General features: G+C 43.8%; 1 protein-coding gene across 2 annotated transcripts in view; it reads right to left on the minus strand.

Moving 5' to 3' along the window:
- CYFIP1 (cytoplasmic FMR1 interacting protein 1) overlaps nucleotides 1-16,398 on the minus strand; it is a 90,743-nt gene extending 74,345 nt beyond the window's left edge. The window contains exon 1 of one of the 2 annotated variants that reach the window (XM_068140760.1): nucleotides 16,228-16,398. The gene's annotated coding sequence lies outside the window, so the exon portion shown is untranslated. The remainder of the gene's footprint in view (nucleotides 1-16,227) is intronic. The other variant, XM_068140750.1, reaches the window with a different exon arrangement.

A 16,398-nucleotide genomic window follows, 5' to 3' on the forward strand; every position in this document is an offset into this window, starting at 1 on the left:
TTCTGCCCCTGTACACTGCACTGGTTAGGCCACACCTCGAGTACTGTGTCCAGTTCTGGGCCCCTTAGTTTAGGATGGATGTTGACTTGCTGGAGCGTGTCCAGAGAAGGGCAACAAAGTTGGGGAGGGGTTTGGAACATAAGCCCTATGAGGAGAGGCTGAGGGAGCTGGGGCTGCTTAGCCTGGAGAAGAGGAGACTCAGGGGTGACCTTATTGCTGTCTACAACTACCTGAAGGGGGGGTTGTAGACAGGCAGAGGTTGGTCTCTTCTCCCAGGCAGCCAGTACCAGAACAAGAGGACACAGTCTCAAGCTGTGCCAGGGGAGGTTTAGGCTGGAGGTCAGGAAGAAGTTTTACACAGAGAGAGTGACTGCCCATCGGAATGGGCTGCCCAAGAGGTGGTGGAGTCACTATCGCTGGAAGTGTTCAGAAGGAGACTTGACAGTGTGCTTGGTTGCATGGTTGAGTTGGTTGGGTGGTGTTGGATGATAGGTTGGACGCGATGATCTTGAAGGTCTCTTCCAACCTGGTTTATTCTATTCTATTCTAAGCTCACTGAGCTGTCTCTGTCACATTTTGTCCACATAGAAAAACCCAAACAAATAAACAAAAAAAAAAAAACCCATACAAAAGCCCCCACCAGATCTTGAAGGTCTTTTGGCATCATTTACATTTTGATTTAACTTCAGAGATGTACAATTATTGAAATGTATTCAGAGGTGATGTGCCAATAAGTCATAATTCTGCATAATTCTCAGTCATGCAGCTGTACTCTAAGCAGTGCCCTGCTCATAACACCGCTTTCCTAGAGACACCATTCCCACATACCCATCCTTATAAAACAATGGCAAAGTCTTTGCAAAAGATCTGTATTCTTAACTTCAAGAATACCAGAAAACATCCATTATGTATCTGTCAGCCTCTTAAAAGCATTTGAGTGTTCAGACTATTTTGGAAAAAAATTATGAACAGAAGCAAGTTAGGAAGAAAAAAGGTTTTTTGGACATAACCAGAAAAAAATATTAGAAGAAACAGTTTTTTTAAAACCAAACCAGAAGGTAAGGACTGAGAAAGCAGAGAATAAAGAGCATTAATTTCATAATCACTGTAAGAGAAGACTGCTGTGACACTGTTCAGCTCTCAAGCTCAAACATATTAAAAAAAATAATCCCTAAATTCTGGAGTAAATTCTAAATTCTAGGACAGTTACAAAACATTTTGAGTTTCTAACTGTGTCACTGGAAGAAATCTTAATCAGGTCACAGAATTCTCGTGGACAAACTGGCTCCTCGTGGCTTGGATGAGCACAGGCTTTGCTGGATAAAGCCCTGGCTGGGCAAACAGGCCCAAAGAGTGGTGGTCAATGGAATTGAATCCAGCTGGCAGCCAGCCACAAGTGGTGCTCCTCAGGACTCAGTGTTGGGATCACTTCTGTTTAACATCTTTACTGATTAGGTGACCTAATTGTGGCCTTCCAGTATCTGAAGGGGGCCTACAGGAAGGCTGGGGAGGGACTTCTCAGGATCTCAGGTAGTGATAGGACTAGGGGGAATGGAATGAAGCTGGAGGTGGGGAGATTCAGGCTGCATGTGAGGAGGAAGTTCTTCCCCATGAGAGTGGTGAAACCCTGGAATGGGTTGTCCAGGGAGGTGGTTGAGGCCCCATCCCTGGAGGTGTTTAAGACCAGGCTGGATGAGGCTCTGGCCAGCCTGATCTAGTGTGGGGTGTCCCTGCCCATGGCAGAGGGGTTGGAACTGGATGATCCTTGTGGTCCCTTCCAACCCTGACTGATACTATGATACTAGATTATCTACCAAAGAGTGGATCAAAAGATAACTCAGTCACACGATCTCTAAATAGCGGAAACAGGAAAATGATGCTTGATGATAGCAGATAGTTCTTCTATGTGTTCAGCAGCAGTGTAGACAATCCTACAGATGTAACTTGTAGCTAGGAACCAAGTTAAAAAAAAATATTTGAAATTAGCAAAGCAAATGAACTTTGGTAATTGTAGGTTTCTTGAGACCTTGTTATAAATGCAGGAGTTACCATACAGTTCCTCTTCAGGCTCTGCCACAATCATTTGGCCATGACTTCCCCAGAAATAACCTCTCATGGCCTTTAGCATGCATACAGCTGAACTGTAAAAAGAACTGATGACCAACATAGAAGGTTCAACCTCAAATAGCTGGGTTTGCTGACATCTGCTCACAGATGAGAGCCCTCCACAACAAAAATCATCACATTAAATTCCATGGCTGTGTTAGACAAGGTCAGGAGATGATGAAGATAGTATGTTATCAAAAAAATATTTTTCAAGAAGTCAAAAGTATATTGAGTATCCTGAAAATATATAGGAAAGGAACAGCAAGTTTCTCCCTCAGACTGGTAGAAATACATACGCTGTTTAAATTACTTGCAAATTGGCATTACACACTGGATGAAGACTGTCAGGTGACCATTCTCACAGGAAACAAATAGCATAATTCAGCCCTTTAATTTAAAAACAAAATAAATCAGTAAATAAATCAGTATCAGAAAGTGTCAACAGCTTTACTGATGTAAATTGTTACATGGAGGCATTCACTTTATGTCAACCCTTTCTCTCCTTCTGGAAAAAGGAGTAACAACGTTAAATGCCATAGCTGACAGGCATTTTTCCCTTTGCATCACTCAAAGATTTGACACCCTGGGAACACCTGAGTAGCCTCACCTTGAAATCTTTAAAGATTTATCCTTACATAACCATCAGAGGAGTAAATCGGCAGTCTAAGCACTTCAAACCTGGTGGGTTGCAGCAGGTAACACAGTGATGATTTCCAAGTGTATTTTGCACTCTGGTAAGATCAGGTGATGGACAATGTGTCTATTGCTATCACATGCTTATATTGTGCCCCAGAAGGTAAACTTCCATGGAAAACAGATGACAACATTGAAAGTGAAAGATCTTAGGAGTGAGCTGGCAATGCCATGGAGAGGGAAGCCCTCCCCAGAGTCAGTATCATGCACGAAGGTGCAGCAGCCAACCTTACTGCACTGAGCACTCAAATTGATAAGGCAAACAAAGGCTCATCTCATTTAGCTAACAGCTCAGTTGCTTGTGGACCATATATTCCTTTATCAGTAACCTCTGACAAAAACAGCCAGGCAAACTATGGTAGAGAAAATAACATAACCAATCTGGAACTTTTCCAGCCTAACTTCAGATGAATTACCGGAATGTCCCCAGTGGTTCGGGAGTGAAAGAAGTATCTTTGCTCAGCTGCGTTCAGCTCAGTCCTCAAGCTGCTCTGGCATGAAGAACTGCAGTATGTTAGTAGTGGCTGATGAAAAAGAGATGAATGAAATAAATTTCCTCCACTTATTCATCTCATTCTTTACATAAACTCTGAAAATGTGTGCTGAAAAATGAGGCACACATGATCTGTTCCTGAATGAACCACCAGCTGTCCCCACAGCAGTGACAGTAGAGTAAATCTCTCTTGAGGTCCCATTCTCTTCGAAACAACCCACCTACAACTGCTTTCTCTTCTAACACATTCCTTCCCTCCCACCCCAAACACACACACTACCAGCTGCACTTGTCCCAGGCAGGTGGGAAAAGATAAATAGGCCAAGAGTTGAGCCATGCTGAATCTCAGGATGAGAAGAGTCAGAGAAGTAGCAGCACTGCTAACCTTCTGCTGTAATTAAGGAAAAGCAATAGAGTGCACAGGGAAATCTAGAGTCTGTGTGCTTTTCATGGCATAAAACAAACTCACCATTCACATGCAAAAGGAAGGGCTGAGCACTGACATTATCATAAACTCATTTTTACAAAACATGCAAGTTAGACCACAGGGAGTAATTTGTTTCACCGTTCTTCCACACCAGTATCTAAAGTACACATCTCAAAAGAACCAAAATTAAGAAATTCTCCAATGCTTATCCTTTTAGTCATTTAACCATGAATTTCAAGAAAACCTGAAGTCTAAAAGCAGCATGAATCCATTCAAAATGCAGATAGTTACACTTCAAACAGCTTGAAATAGTTAAGAAAAAAACATATCCTATGGCTACCATAACTGCAGGGCAAGTTCACACTGCCGGGAGGAGAGGTTGGGCCCCACGATGACAAAGGGCTAGCTCAGCAGTTCTGGGCTGCAGCTGTCAGCCAGGGCCCTCATGCCACTAAGAGCTGGGATCAGCGAAGCCTGACCCCCTCGAGCACAGTTTCTCTTTTTCTCCACTGCAGAAGTTACCACAGTGTTCATCAGCATGCTGGTACAATTGCAGAAACAGAGTAAGAAAAGATGCTGCAGCACACTCCACCTCCTGCTGCTGCACAGAACAGGCTGTAGTTACACCCAGTGCAATTTTACGGCCCAGCAATTTTGCAGCCCAAGAAAGAAGAGGTGTTTTATAATGTTCAGGGGATTGGTTTTGGTAAGATCATGCTATAGAGAACCCAAAAAAAGTCTCAAACACTGAAATTTGTAAGTGGAAAAAATAACTTCATATCAGGAAAAATTGGGAAAAGATCATGCCAAAGAGTGAGATAATTAAGGTGGAGTTTAAACAACTAGAGATTGCAAGAATAATATTTTATGGCTTTTGAGATGAGAACACCATTTCATCTCACTGAAGACAGGTGTTGGGAAGGGATGCCCTGTGCCTTTTTGCAGTCCAGTGAGCACACTTTTTTCATTTTGCTTTTAAATAGGTACATTTGATCTGCAAGTGTTTGTACATGTTTCCAAGCTCAAAATAAGAAAGAGGAGGTCTGTCTGCACTTTAAATGGCACTTCCTTTGACACCACTCTTCTTTTATAAGCCTGCAAAAGCATCTTTGAATCTTAATGAATACAAAATATCAAGCATGGTGTGGAGACAGAAGATTACAATTGCTGTGCAATGCATGAATTGAAGTATGTATCCACGTGAGTTGTTTTGTCCTTTTAAAATAGGAATAAATAAATAAAGCAAAGCTCCCCATACCTTAAAGGGCAGAATACCATGAAAATCAAGACAATTCTATGTATAACAGTTAAAGCAGAAGCACATCATTAAAAAACATGCACAGCAGGAGAGATAGAAAAATAGAGATAAATTTTAAAAGCTGATTGAGTGGCCTGCTGAACTGGGATCTATAGGACCAGTCCCAGTGAGCCCCATGGGAATTAATGACAATATTCCCATAGGAATAGGCTTGGTCTGCAGAGCAGCAGAAGTTTTATCCCTATAGCAACACAACAGTTCTAGGTTTCTTCTGTTACATTGTGTCATTCTTCTATGCTCTTGGCTGGCAGAAAAATCAACTACATGATTTTGTTAGGAAGCAAATTTGATTCAATACTCTGAGTAATGTTCCTACTCAAGTTAATTTTTACAACTGTGATCACAAAAAGGCACTTGTGAGCAAAGAAAAGGAACAGGTTCTCTAAGAACAGCACAGAGATTACTGTAACATTTTCTTTCAGACCACCAAGATCTCTCTCAAACATTCCCTTTTAGTTAAATTTTAATTAAAACTTCAAAAGCCTCAGCTGTTCAGCTGCATACCTATCAGCTGAGACACAGCAGAAGACGTTTTAACAGAATGATAGCTAATGTGCTTCAGCAAACAGCAACGCACTGAGAATCTTCTCTGTTTGAATGCTCTTTTTCTCTGCTCTGGACAGCACAAGCTATGCTTTTGCCAAGAAGATCAGCATAAGATGTTCCTTTTGGGACTGGAGCTCCTCTTCGTTCCTAAGCAACAGATTTGCATAAGCTGAAGAAGCAAAGAAAAATGCTTTTCACATCATTTACTGGCCTGCCTGATTAAAGTAAAAGACAGAAGAAAGCGAACAGAAGTTGACAGTCCTTTGTGCAACAGATTTGACATACCGTTAAGCTCTCAAAAATACGTCTGCAATTAGAATTTTAAAAGGCTCAATAGGTGCAAAAGATGAAACAAAAATTCTGCACCAGAGCAAGTCCCAGAAGAATGGCTACACAATGGAAACTATTAATTTAGTATTAGACCCCTACTGCTTTGCCCTGCTGTTGGAAGGTTGCAAGGCAGGAAGCAGGCTTCCAAGACCAGTCAGATTTGGGGGAAAATGCAAGACTAGAGTGCAGATTTTTCTTTTTGTTTGCTTGAAAATCTCAGCTACCCAAACTAAAAACCTTTTGTATTTAGTCATATGTGAATTTTTCATGTAACCTACTTCATTAAGGTATCCTACCTTGCCACCTGGCCAGCTTCTTTCTGTCGCCTCCAGGAAAACATCACAAGCAATCTCCATTGCTTCACACAAGCAACACTTATGCTATAACTGTGCAATCAAGGTTCAAATTAATTCTCTGCAGTACTGGGTACTTTGGTAAGGTAAGCCATGGGAGCACCATTAATGCAACCTAAAAGCCACACTTTCATGAGTCAGTACTATTTCTCCCTCCTACAAGATAATCAAGGTCAGGAGGATACCACTGCTAATAACGCTGTCACAGAGATGAAAGGGCTCCTTGACAAACCAGCACTCAGATGATAATCAATTATGCCTGTCAAGTAACTATAGGTGTTCCCTTCCAGTGTCCTAGATGAATTCAAGCTCTTTTCCAATCACAAGAAGGCCTGACGCTCTGCTGTCATCACAACAGGTCATGAATGGGAACTCCCAGGCTCTTTGGACAAAACCTGTATCAAGAATGGTGAGCCATGTCAGGACAGAATCACCTTTTCTGATGCTTGCTATCAGGTGCAGGTCTACCAGCATCAGCAAGAAAACTCTCCCACAAGTAGAGAGCATAGTGTAACCCAAGCACTCCTATATCATAGCACAAGGCCAGAGTCACTATATTCTTACTAGCACGTTAGCATGAGAGTGTGTTGATCTTTTCCTGCTGTGTTAGCAGCTAGCAGTAGCACCTGGATGAGCACACACTAATCCTACAGCAGCAGCACCTGCAGTGGACAATGCAGCAAGTAATCACCCTCTATTTCAACAGGCAGCTGGGAATCTGCAGTATCATTCCATATCTTGAAGTTTGGAGGAGAGATGTAACTTCCTTATGATAAAATGTAGGATCAAATTCTATCTTCTCAAGCACACATGAACTTCAAAAATGGGAAGCAGATTCTGCTCATCCCCACTTCATCTGAGAATACATCACAATGATGTGGGAGAAGACTAGCACCATAAAGCTCACTCCAAAGGCATCCCATGCATGTGAACAAGGAAGTCAAAGATTAAACTGCTGTCCCATTTTAAGTTAGGTGTACTGAGATCTGTTTTGCTACACTCACTTGCCTCAGCCCTTTAATACTCTCTGATAGTACACCTTGAGTTGCACCACGTGCAATTTACATTGTTTCTTGACTAACTCCTTCCCCTTCTCTTTCTCATGTTCCTTTCCTCTCACTCAGTTCATGCCTCCCCTCCCTGTCATTTCCTCTTGTTTAGCTGCTTTTGCCATTTTGCTGTGCTGCTACTGTTACCTTCTGCAGCTGTCCTCAATGCACATTTGTCTCATACTTCTGCTTCTGGTTCTTCCTGCTGCTGCATGGGCGTGTTAGGAAGCAAAGCTGCTCCGCATTGCTTTGGGCAAGGTTCAATTTTACCACAGAAGTGAAGTGTTGAAGCATACTGCTTATGGCGTGTTCAGCAGTTATGCAAACCTCTTATTTCTTAGCAAAGGTAAGATTCCAAGTGTAAGAGCTCTGCAAAACATGAAGAAGGGAGCGGCAAGAGCAATAACCACCTCAGAAAGAGAGGCAAGCAAGTGCACATGGAGTTAGCATGTGTCTAGTACTCAGACACAGCACCTTTCATCCTGCAGGAAGGCTACTGTCACACTCACACCTAGTCATCATGGGTTTGCTTGGTTGTCCTTTGTATTTGGTGGGGGGGGACTGCTGTTACTTTAGTCAAAAAAGGCACACCTATGTGTATACCCCAAAAGCAGGGGGTAGTGAGCTGAGCGCCAGCCTGTTGCTGGTGAGGGAAATGAGACACAAAGATCCAGAGAAAGACAGGACAGTAGTCTTTAGACTTCAATTTAAGCAAGAAGATAACTCCCCAGCCTTAGACACACTGTTTACTTAGGCATGGGAGTTCTTGAACTGTACTCTTTTATTTCACAAGACTGAGGACACATAAGGAATTCTCATCGTGAATCCAGTTCCAGACACAGTTACTTAGTATCATAGTATCATTCAGGGTTGGAAGGGACCACAAGGATCATCTAGTTCCAATCCCCCTGCCATGGGCAGGGACACCCCACACTAGATCAGGCTGGCCAGAGCCTCATCCAGACTGGGCTTAAACACCTCCAGGGACGGGGCCTCAACCACCTCCCTGGACAACCCATTCCAGGGTTTCACCACTCTCATGGGGAAGAACTTCCTCCTCACACGCAGCCTGAATCTCCCCACCTCCAGCTTCATTCCATTCCCCCTAGTCCTATCACTACCTGAGATCCTGAGAAGTCCCTCCCCAGCCTTCCTGTAGGCCCCCTTCAGATACTTCAGGGTCAGCCTTACTGCTTCTCAGTGGAACCTGCCTGGTAGCAGTCCCAGCCTGCAGAGATGTTGCCAGCCCCAGCACCCCTGGGGAAAGCCACCCCAGGCAGGTGCAGCCCCCTGAGCCCCACATTCCACAGCTACTCTGTGTTATGTGCCCAGCTCCATTCTACAGCACATGCCCCCAGTAGTATGCCATTAATTAATTATATCCAGAGGTTTGTCATGGGTTTGGGGTTTTTTGTTTGTTTTTTTCAATGAAGCTGAAATTCTGGCTTCAGCACTGTGTCATTTTAAGTTTGGGGGTTTTGGTTGTTCTGGGGGTTTGGTTTGTTTTTTTAAAAATGGCAGGCTTCAGTGAAAGACTCTTTAACACAGACACTGTGTCCTGTTATTCCCACTCCTTCCCCCTACCTGTAGGTACAATACAACTCTCTCAACTTCCATGTAAGAGAAAAAAAATTATATATAGTTACACTGCTTTACCTGAAAAATAAGCTGGAAGACATTTTAGGCAGATTTGCATTATTCACCCTTAAAAGCAGCTTTTCTTATACAAGAATAATGTCACTTTTTTTCAAATCACAGTATTGAAAAAGCAAACACAAACCAGATTTCAGAAGCAGTTAAACACTAAATAAATGTACCACTATGTGCATTTTGAGGAGAAGGGGGAGAATGAGCCAAGAAGATAGTTATATTTGAAGTTTGTTTTTTTAATTTAGGAGTTACTACAGGACAGGGTGTAGGAGAAAATGGCAATAAGCAAATAACTGCTTTTAGTTTCTTAAGCTTTCCTTCTTCCTCTAAAAGAGGTCATCATCTGTAACATCCCATACTTCCATTTTTATATATGAAAATATGCCATTTCAGTGAAAATTCATCAAAGGCTTTAATTCTGATATCACCTGATAAGCATCCACATCTATCTTGAGCAGTACGTCTTGACAGTTGACTTCAACCTCACATTCAGAATGTGTAATTCAGAGTACTCTTGTTATCACTTTAAGTGAATCCACTTAAAATAATTACAGTCATACCAGAATAAGACTATAAATGAAGTTCAGGCCTACAGTACTTTTATTTCCTGCCAATAAGGTATCCATGTCACTATCAGAAGGGAAGCCTCTCAAAGTGACATACAGCACTACCAGATTTCTATCTAACCCCTAGATACAAATATCTCGCACAACTGTAGCACATAAAATAAGCATCTCCAAAAACTCCTCGTACCATTTACACAGCTGGAATAACTACTTAGCACATCTACCCTTGAGACTCACATCCTAACATGAAACCATAGTGCTAGATTTGAAATATTAGTGGTTCTTTAGAAAAACACCAAAGCCTAAAGCACCTCCCCCCCACCTTTTACAGTATCACAGTATCACTTAGGTTGGAAAGGACCTCGAGGATCATCGAGTCCAACCTATCAACACAGACCCCATGACTAGACCATGGCACCAAGTGCCACGTCCAATCTCCCCTTAAACGCCTCCAGGGTCGATGACTCAACCACATCCCTGGGCAACCCATTCCAATGCCGAATGACTCCCTCGGTGAAGAACTTCCTCCTCACCTCCAGTCTAAACCTCCCCTGGCACAGCTTGAGACTGTGTCCTCTTGTTCTGGTGCTGGTTTCCTGGGAGAAGAGCCCACCCCCTTCCTGGCTACAACCACCTTTCAGGTAGTTGTAGAGGGCAATGAGGTCACCCCTGAGCCTCCTCTTCTCCAGGCTAAACAATCCCAGCTCCCTCAGCCTCTCCTCATAGGGCTTATGTTCAAGGCCTCTCACCAGCCTTGTTGCCCTTCTCTGGACACGGTCAAGTGTTTCGATGTCCTTCTTAAACTGAGAATTAATTAATTAAACTGAGTATTAATTCCTAAGAATATCACTGACACAAGTCTGCTAAACATTTGTAGAATGTTATCTAGTAAGTGTAAGCCTACATGCCACCTGAAGTCTCACGATGCCTTTTGGTGGAGGAAGGGAGAGTGGCATTTTTTGCTCCAAACGAGTAATTCCTGGTTTTAAAAAGTTGCTTGGTCATTCTACTACCCCCCAACCAAGATTCCTGAAAAGCAGACCTGCAGAAACCAGCTCTGTGAGAGGCTTGCTGAGACACCTTGCTAAACTTAAAAAAAAAAAAAAAAAGGGGGGGAAATCGCCCACTATCCATCCCAAGCACAGAGAAAACGTGCAATTAATTTCACTCCATGAGCAAATACCTTGCAAATCAGGAGCACTCATGAACCAGTGAAAGGGTGGCACCACAGACTGCTGCCCTGGCATTTACCTCTAATGAAAGCAAGAGCAGAAGTGTCAGCTGCTCACATGTTACCCAATTGCTTGAAACAAGAAAAGCTGTATTCAAGTCAGCAGGTTGAACTTCCCCTATTGCAGAGGACATCCACTTTAAGCTGTGCCTATGCCAGGGCACATGTCCTGGCAACACACAGAGAACCACAGAGCAACCACTCAGATGAAGGGCCGTCAAGCCCATCTTTACTTCTCTCTGGTTGGCGAGAAGAGTTTAACAGGGACCTCATAGCATGACTTGGAGGGTTGCAAATCCATACCTGGCAGATTTCTGCTGGCTAAGTCCCACACAGGGAATACCCAATAAGCAGTTCATTTAACTGTGAGAGCCCTCCCTGAGCTCAGTACTTCACCAGGCCATGAGACTCATGCCCCATTATGGTCCCTGCCAGCAGAAGCAGAGGTCTGGCAGATTTGGGGAAGGCATATGGCATCAGGGCATGAGTATTGTTTCCAGCTACCCTTGGGATGAGGGATTACCACCTCTTAGCTACACCTATCTTTACCATGACCCTACTTTTTTATAGTTAGAAGTCCAAGACTGACACTTTCCCCAATTAACATTGAACAGTTTGAAGACAGGATTTTTTTCCCACAACATACACATTTATAACTGCACATATATTTATAGACATAAGAGTGCAAAGGGTTCATACTGACACATAAAATTTTTAAGTCCTATGAAGGGGAAAAAAAAAAGCTTTTGGGATTTTTGCCTATATACATTTTTTATGCCAAAAGACAGAAAGATCTGCTGTCTTGCACCTCAGCCTTCCTCTAAGAAGTTTTATCAATGCACCATTCACTAATTTTATGACTAGGAAAGCAGGTGATGTGCATTAATGGAGAGATACTTAAGGAAATCAATACACACTGAGTTACCAGTATCTCACAGCAAAGTGCGCCTTGGAGCTGTACAATCATCACCTTCTAGGAGCAGATGTATAGCAAAAAAAGAAATCCTAAACGGACACCTGCAGCTTAAAATGCAAGTGCTAAGTTCCCAGTAAGTTTTTTGTAGATATACAGTCATATTTCATAATGCTGAAGTATCCATTCATCTTATTGCATCCAATCTGCACACAAAACAAGGCTAAATAAGGGTGGCTTTCACTTGGTATGTCTTCAAATAACAATGTTGCCAAAACCAACAGGATGCCCTGCAAGCACAAGGTCTGTCAGAGCCCATTTGTAACTATGTATATGTTCTAAATATCAATAGTTTCCAATATGTTATAGTTGCTACTCCCTCCCCACCCTGATCCCAGAACATGTCCAAATCCATGATGCGAACTGTTCCCAAGTGCATGGAAGGATCCACCCAAACCACATCACTGGCCATTCGTGCTTGGGTTGTGTCAAGCCCCTGCAGCATCCCTACATAAACAAGCACTTAATTTGTTTTAAGAGTAATTGCTTACTAAATTGGGATGTGCCATAGTAACTACAGCTATTTAAACACGTATAAACAAAAATTTCAGAAACTGGCACCGTCACTGTTTCAAGAGAATCAAAGTCTGTCATACAATTGGCTTTTGACTCACTATGGTATAATACACTGCCCGACATTAATGTTTACTTTACCTGCTGGTATAGCGAAGGAACCACATGAAGAACCTGCCCCAAGAACAAAGAGCTACAACTGTAAAGTTAAACAGTCTTGATGTACACGTAAGTATATGTGGATATTATGCTAAAGTTAACTTTCTCTTGTATGGTACTGGAATTCTTGCAGCCTTTAGGCCAAAGGATAAGTAAAACTAAATCTAAGAAAAGGAGCTTTGTGGGGAGTTGATGTTCCACCTTTTTGTTCCAACTTTGCCGCTCAAATTCAGCCACCCTGAAGATTCCATCTCAGCTTGAATATCTTGGAAATAGTTGAGAAACAAAGTGGAAAAAAAAAAAAAAAAAGATAAAATCAGACGATTTTGAGAAGAAAATGGTAAGATTGTGAAAATTGCCCTCAAGAATAGAATAGACCAGCTTGGAAGAGACCTTCAAGATCATCAGGTCCAACCTATCAACTAATCCAACCCACCTAACCAACTAAACCATGCAACCAAGCACCCAATCAAGTCTCCTCTTGAACATATGAAACGCTGGAGACTGCTGGCAGCTTTTGACAGCCAGCTTTTCTGAAGATGTATCTGTGTATAAAAGTTTGAAAACACATCAGCTCAGAACTGAGCATTAGAGGTCATCCTCTTCTCTATTTTTGGTCTTTCCTGGTGTGCAGCAGTGAAGGAAGAGATATATTTCTCAACTCATAAAATGAAGGAGAAGGATGTCAGTCCTAAAAATCTAGGGTTTCAGTGTGACTGTTCCCCTTCCATTATGGTTCAGGGGAAACTGCACGTTTTTCACACCATTAGAATAGAATAAACGAGGTTGGAAGAGACCTTCAAGATCATCACATCCAACTTATCAACTAATCCAACACCACCTAATCAACTAAACCATGGCACCAAGCACCCTATCAAGTCTCCTCCTGAACACCTCCAATGATGGTGACTCCACCACCTCCTCAGGCAGTCCATTCCAATGGGCAATCACTCTCTCTGTATAGAACTTCTTCCTAACATCCAGCCTAAACCTCCCCTGGTACAGCTTGAGAGTGTGTCCTCTTGTTCTGGTGCTGGTTTGCCTGGGAGAAGAGGCCAACCTCTGCCTGTCTACAACCTCCCTTAAGGTAGTTGTGGACAGCAATAAAGTCACTCCCGAGCCTCCTCTTCTCCAGGCTAAGCAAGCTCAGCTCCCTCAGCTTCTCCTCATAGGGCTTGTGTTCCAAACCCCTCACCAACTTTGTCGCCCGTCTCCAGACACGTTCCAGCAAATCAACATCTTTCCTAAAATGAAGGGCCCAGAACTGGACACAGTACTCGAGGTGTGGCCTAACCAGTGCAGCATACAGGGGGGAGAATGACCTCCCTGCTCCTGCTGGCCACACTGTTCCTGATGTAGGCCAGGATGCCATTGGCCCCCCTTGGCTGCCTGGGCACACTGCAGGCTCATGTTTGGCCTACCATCAACTAGTACCTCCAGGTCCCTCTCTCCCTGGCCGCTCTCCAGCCACTCAGAGCCCAGCCTGTAGCACTGCATAGGGTAAGAAAGAGCTACTTTCCAAGACATTTTTCTCACAGAATGAATAAACAAAGCACTACACTTCAATAGTGTATCAGACAGACTTCTAATATAAAACACATTGGTGGAACAGGTATCTGTTAATTGTTTGAAGCCCGTGTAGGGGGACATGAGAATCTGTTCAAAATCACAGAATCTGTTCAAAACAGGTTCAAAATCACAGACTAATTTCCACATAAGGCAAACTGAAGAAACAAGTATTTTGTTAATGCTTTGGATATGACAGGTACATCACTGAAGGACTGCTATCCTTTGCAGATCACACAGCCAGAAGTTAAGAACTGAAAAGTTTAGATTGATTGAGAAATATTTACTTTTTAAATAACTTAGGCAATTGTAATATCTGTTCAGAACTTTTAAGTTAACACTGCTGAATACATTTCAAACAGCACTCCACTCTCCTCATGACCTGCAACAGGAACTCATCCAAGGTCCGTAAGCAAAAGCTACCAAGTCTCACTCATCTTCAATGGAGCAGCTAGGGTGAATGTAGATTTTTCTGAGATTCTAAGAGATGTATTCTTTAAATAAAGTTTAGCAATATGCAAACCACAAAGTGCAATCAAAAACCTGCAATCACATTGTCCCTTACAAAAACAAACAAAACCCCAAAAGGCCAGTAAAATCTGCAGGACAAGACTACAGTACGTTTGTTAGGAAGCAAGTCAAGCCAGCTTTGATAACACTGAGACTAAGCCTTCCTGCTGTACAGGCTTCTTCTGAATTGTCTCTCTCCCTTCCTGGCAGCTAGAGACACACTGGCTGTCTACACTGGCCAGACTTCACAGACCAGTTGCCTGGGAATACTTAAAGAGCTCTTTACATCAGGAGAAACTCTGTGTTTATAAATGCAAAAAAGTTTTCAAGAGGCAAAAGCAGGACTTAAAGTAGAATCAAGAGCCAGAACACTTTGGTAAGGACTAGCAATCCATTTTCTGGCATACAGCTCAGATGGATGACAGAATAGCATTATGATACTATTAGAAGCTCCACTTTGAAAACACACGTAAACCAGCAATGTTGCATAAGTGCATTTTCAATGTGTTTGCCTTATCTTATTATAATAACTAACTAACTGGAACAAAGTAAGGACTGGAGTCACCCATTAGCCCAAGTTTTCCATTTCCCACAGTTTACAGCAAAGGGTGGTATGACATTCAAATTAAGAAGTTCCTCCAGACAGTTTTCTTCCTGCTCTGACTGAGCGCTCTCCAGCCACCGCTTCCAGCAGACTGGCTACATCCAACAAAAATAACTTCTTCTTTACAGCTTCCCTGGCACAACCAACCATTTACATGTCTAAATGCTACTCAAACCTGTCATCAAACGGCACAGGAATAAAAAATCAAAGCAACAAGCACTTATTGAAAGGCAAAGATAATTAGCAGAGTTGCTGATGAACTACAGCAATATTCACACAGATTAACTGCATGTTTGTCTTCATCTCTCTGCTTGTCAGAGACAGGCAGGAGAGGGATGGGGTACCAGACCACACCTAGAGAAGTTTACTGCTAACATTAATACTCTCATTACATTATATAGTTATTTTAACGGTATAAAACTCACTTTCTTAAGAAGAAGCTACTCCACCTCCTTAGACACTAGATTCACTTCACTTGCAAAGCAGGGCAAACTTTCATAGGGTTTCTAATATTCCCCATCTAATGAGCTCCTGCCAAGCCTAAGAAGCAAAACTCCAACCACTCCAGTGTTCCAGACACAGGGACTACGCGTAAGAGAGAACAACTCAGACGCGGCACCCAGCAGAGGAGACTAAAACTGGCTTACTGGCTTTTAGATAAAGACCCCTGGAGCTTCTTCCACTGGCAGGGTCCGCCGGAGGGAGCGGTCACCTGTCCGTTTCCTTCCTGCTGCCTACAGGCACCCTTCCCGCCTCGCCACCGCAGCTCCTCTGGGCCGACGCCCAGCACCCCGGTGCGTGGCTCCGCCAAAGTCCCCAAGCCAGCAGCCCCGGCAAGGCCCGGCGCCCCCGCAACGGGGCAGGCCCCACTCGGCGGGCCGCAGCCTGCTGCGGTGGGATTAGTCCGGGGGAGCACCAAAACCTGAGTGGGGGTTATCAGTAAATCAAATATACGGGTGCCGGGCTGGGGGTCACTAGCGAGAGGGACACGGAAAGGGCGCGCAGCCGTCCGGCGCCTCAGATAAAGCGTCTATAAACGGGGGAGGGGAGTGAAGCCGCACCCGAAGCGGGGAAGTCGCCGCCGGGACGACCCCCACCCCGCGGACAGGCCGCTCCCGGGCCCGGGAAAGCGCTGCTCACCCGCTCGCCGCCGGCTCCCCGGAACGGCGCTGCCCGGCGGCAGGAAGGGTCTGTCTGTCTGTCTGTCCGCCCGCCTGCCTGGGGACTCCGCTCCGCTCGGCCCGGCCCGTTCGCCGCCGAGGGTCGCGTCGGCCCGGCGGCTCCGCTCCTGGGCCGCGCCTGACGGGGAGT

This window comes from Melanerpes formicivorus, unplaced genomic scaffold (assembly GCF_026170545.1).
Source record: "Melanerpes formicivorus ecotype bairdi unplaced genomic scaffold, bMelFor1.0.p_v2 SCAF_1, whole genome shotgun sequence".
NCBI lineage: Eukaryota > Metazoa > Chordata > Aves > Piciformes > Picidae > Melanerpes > Melanerpes formicivorus.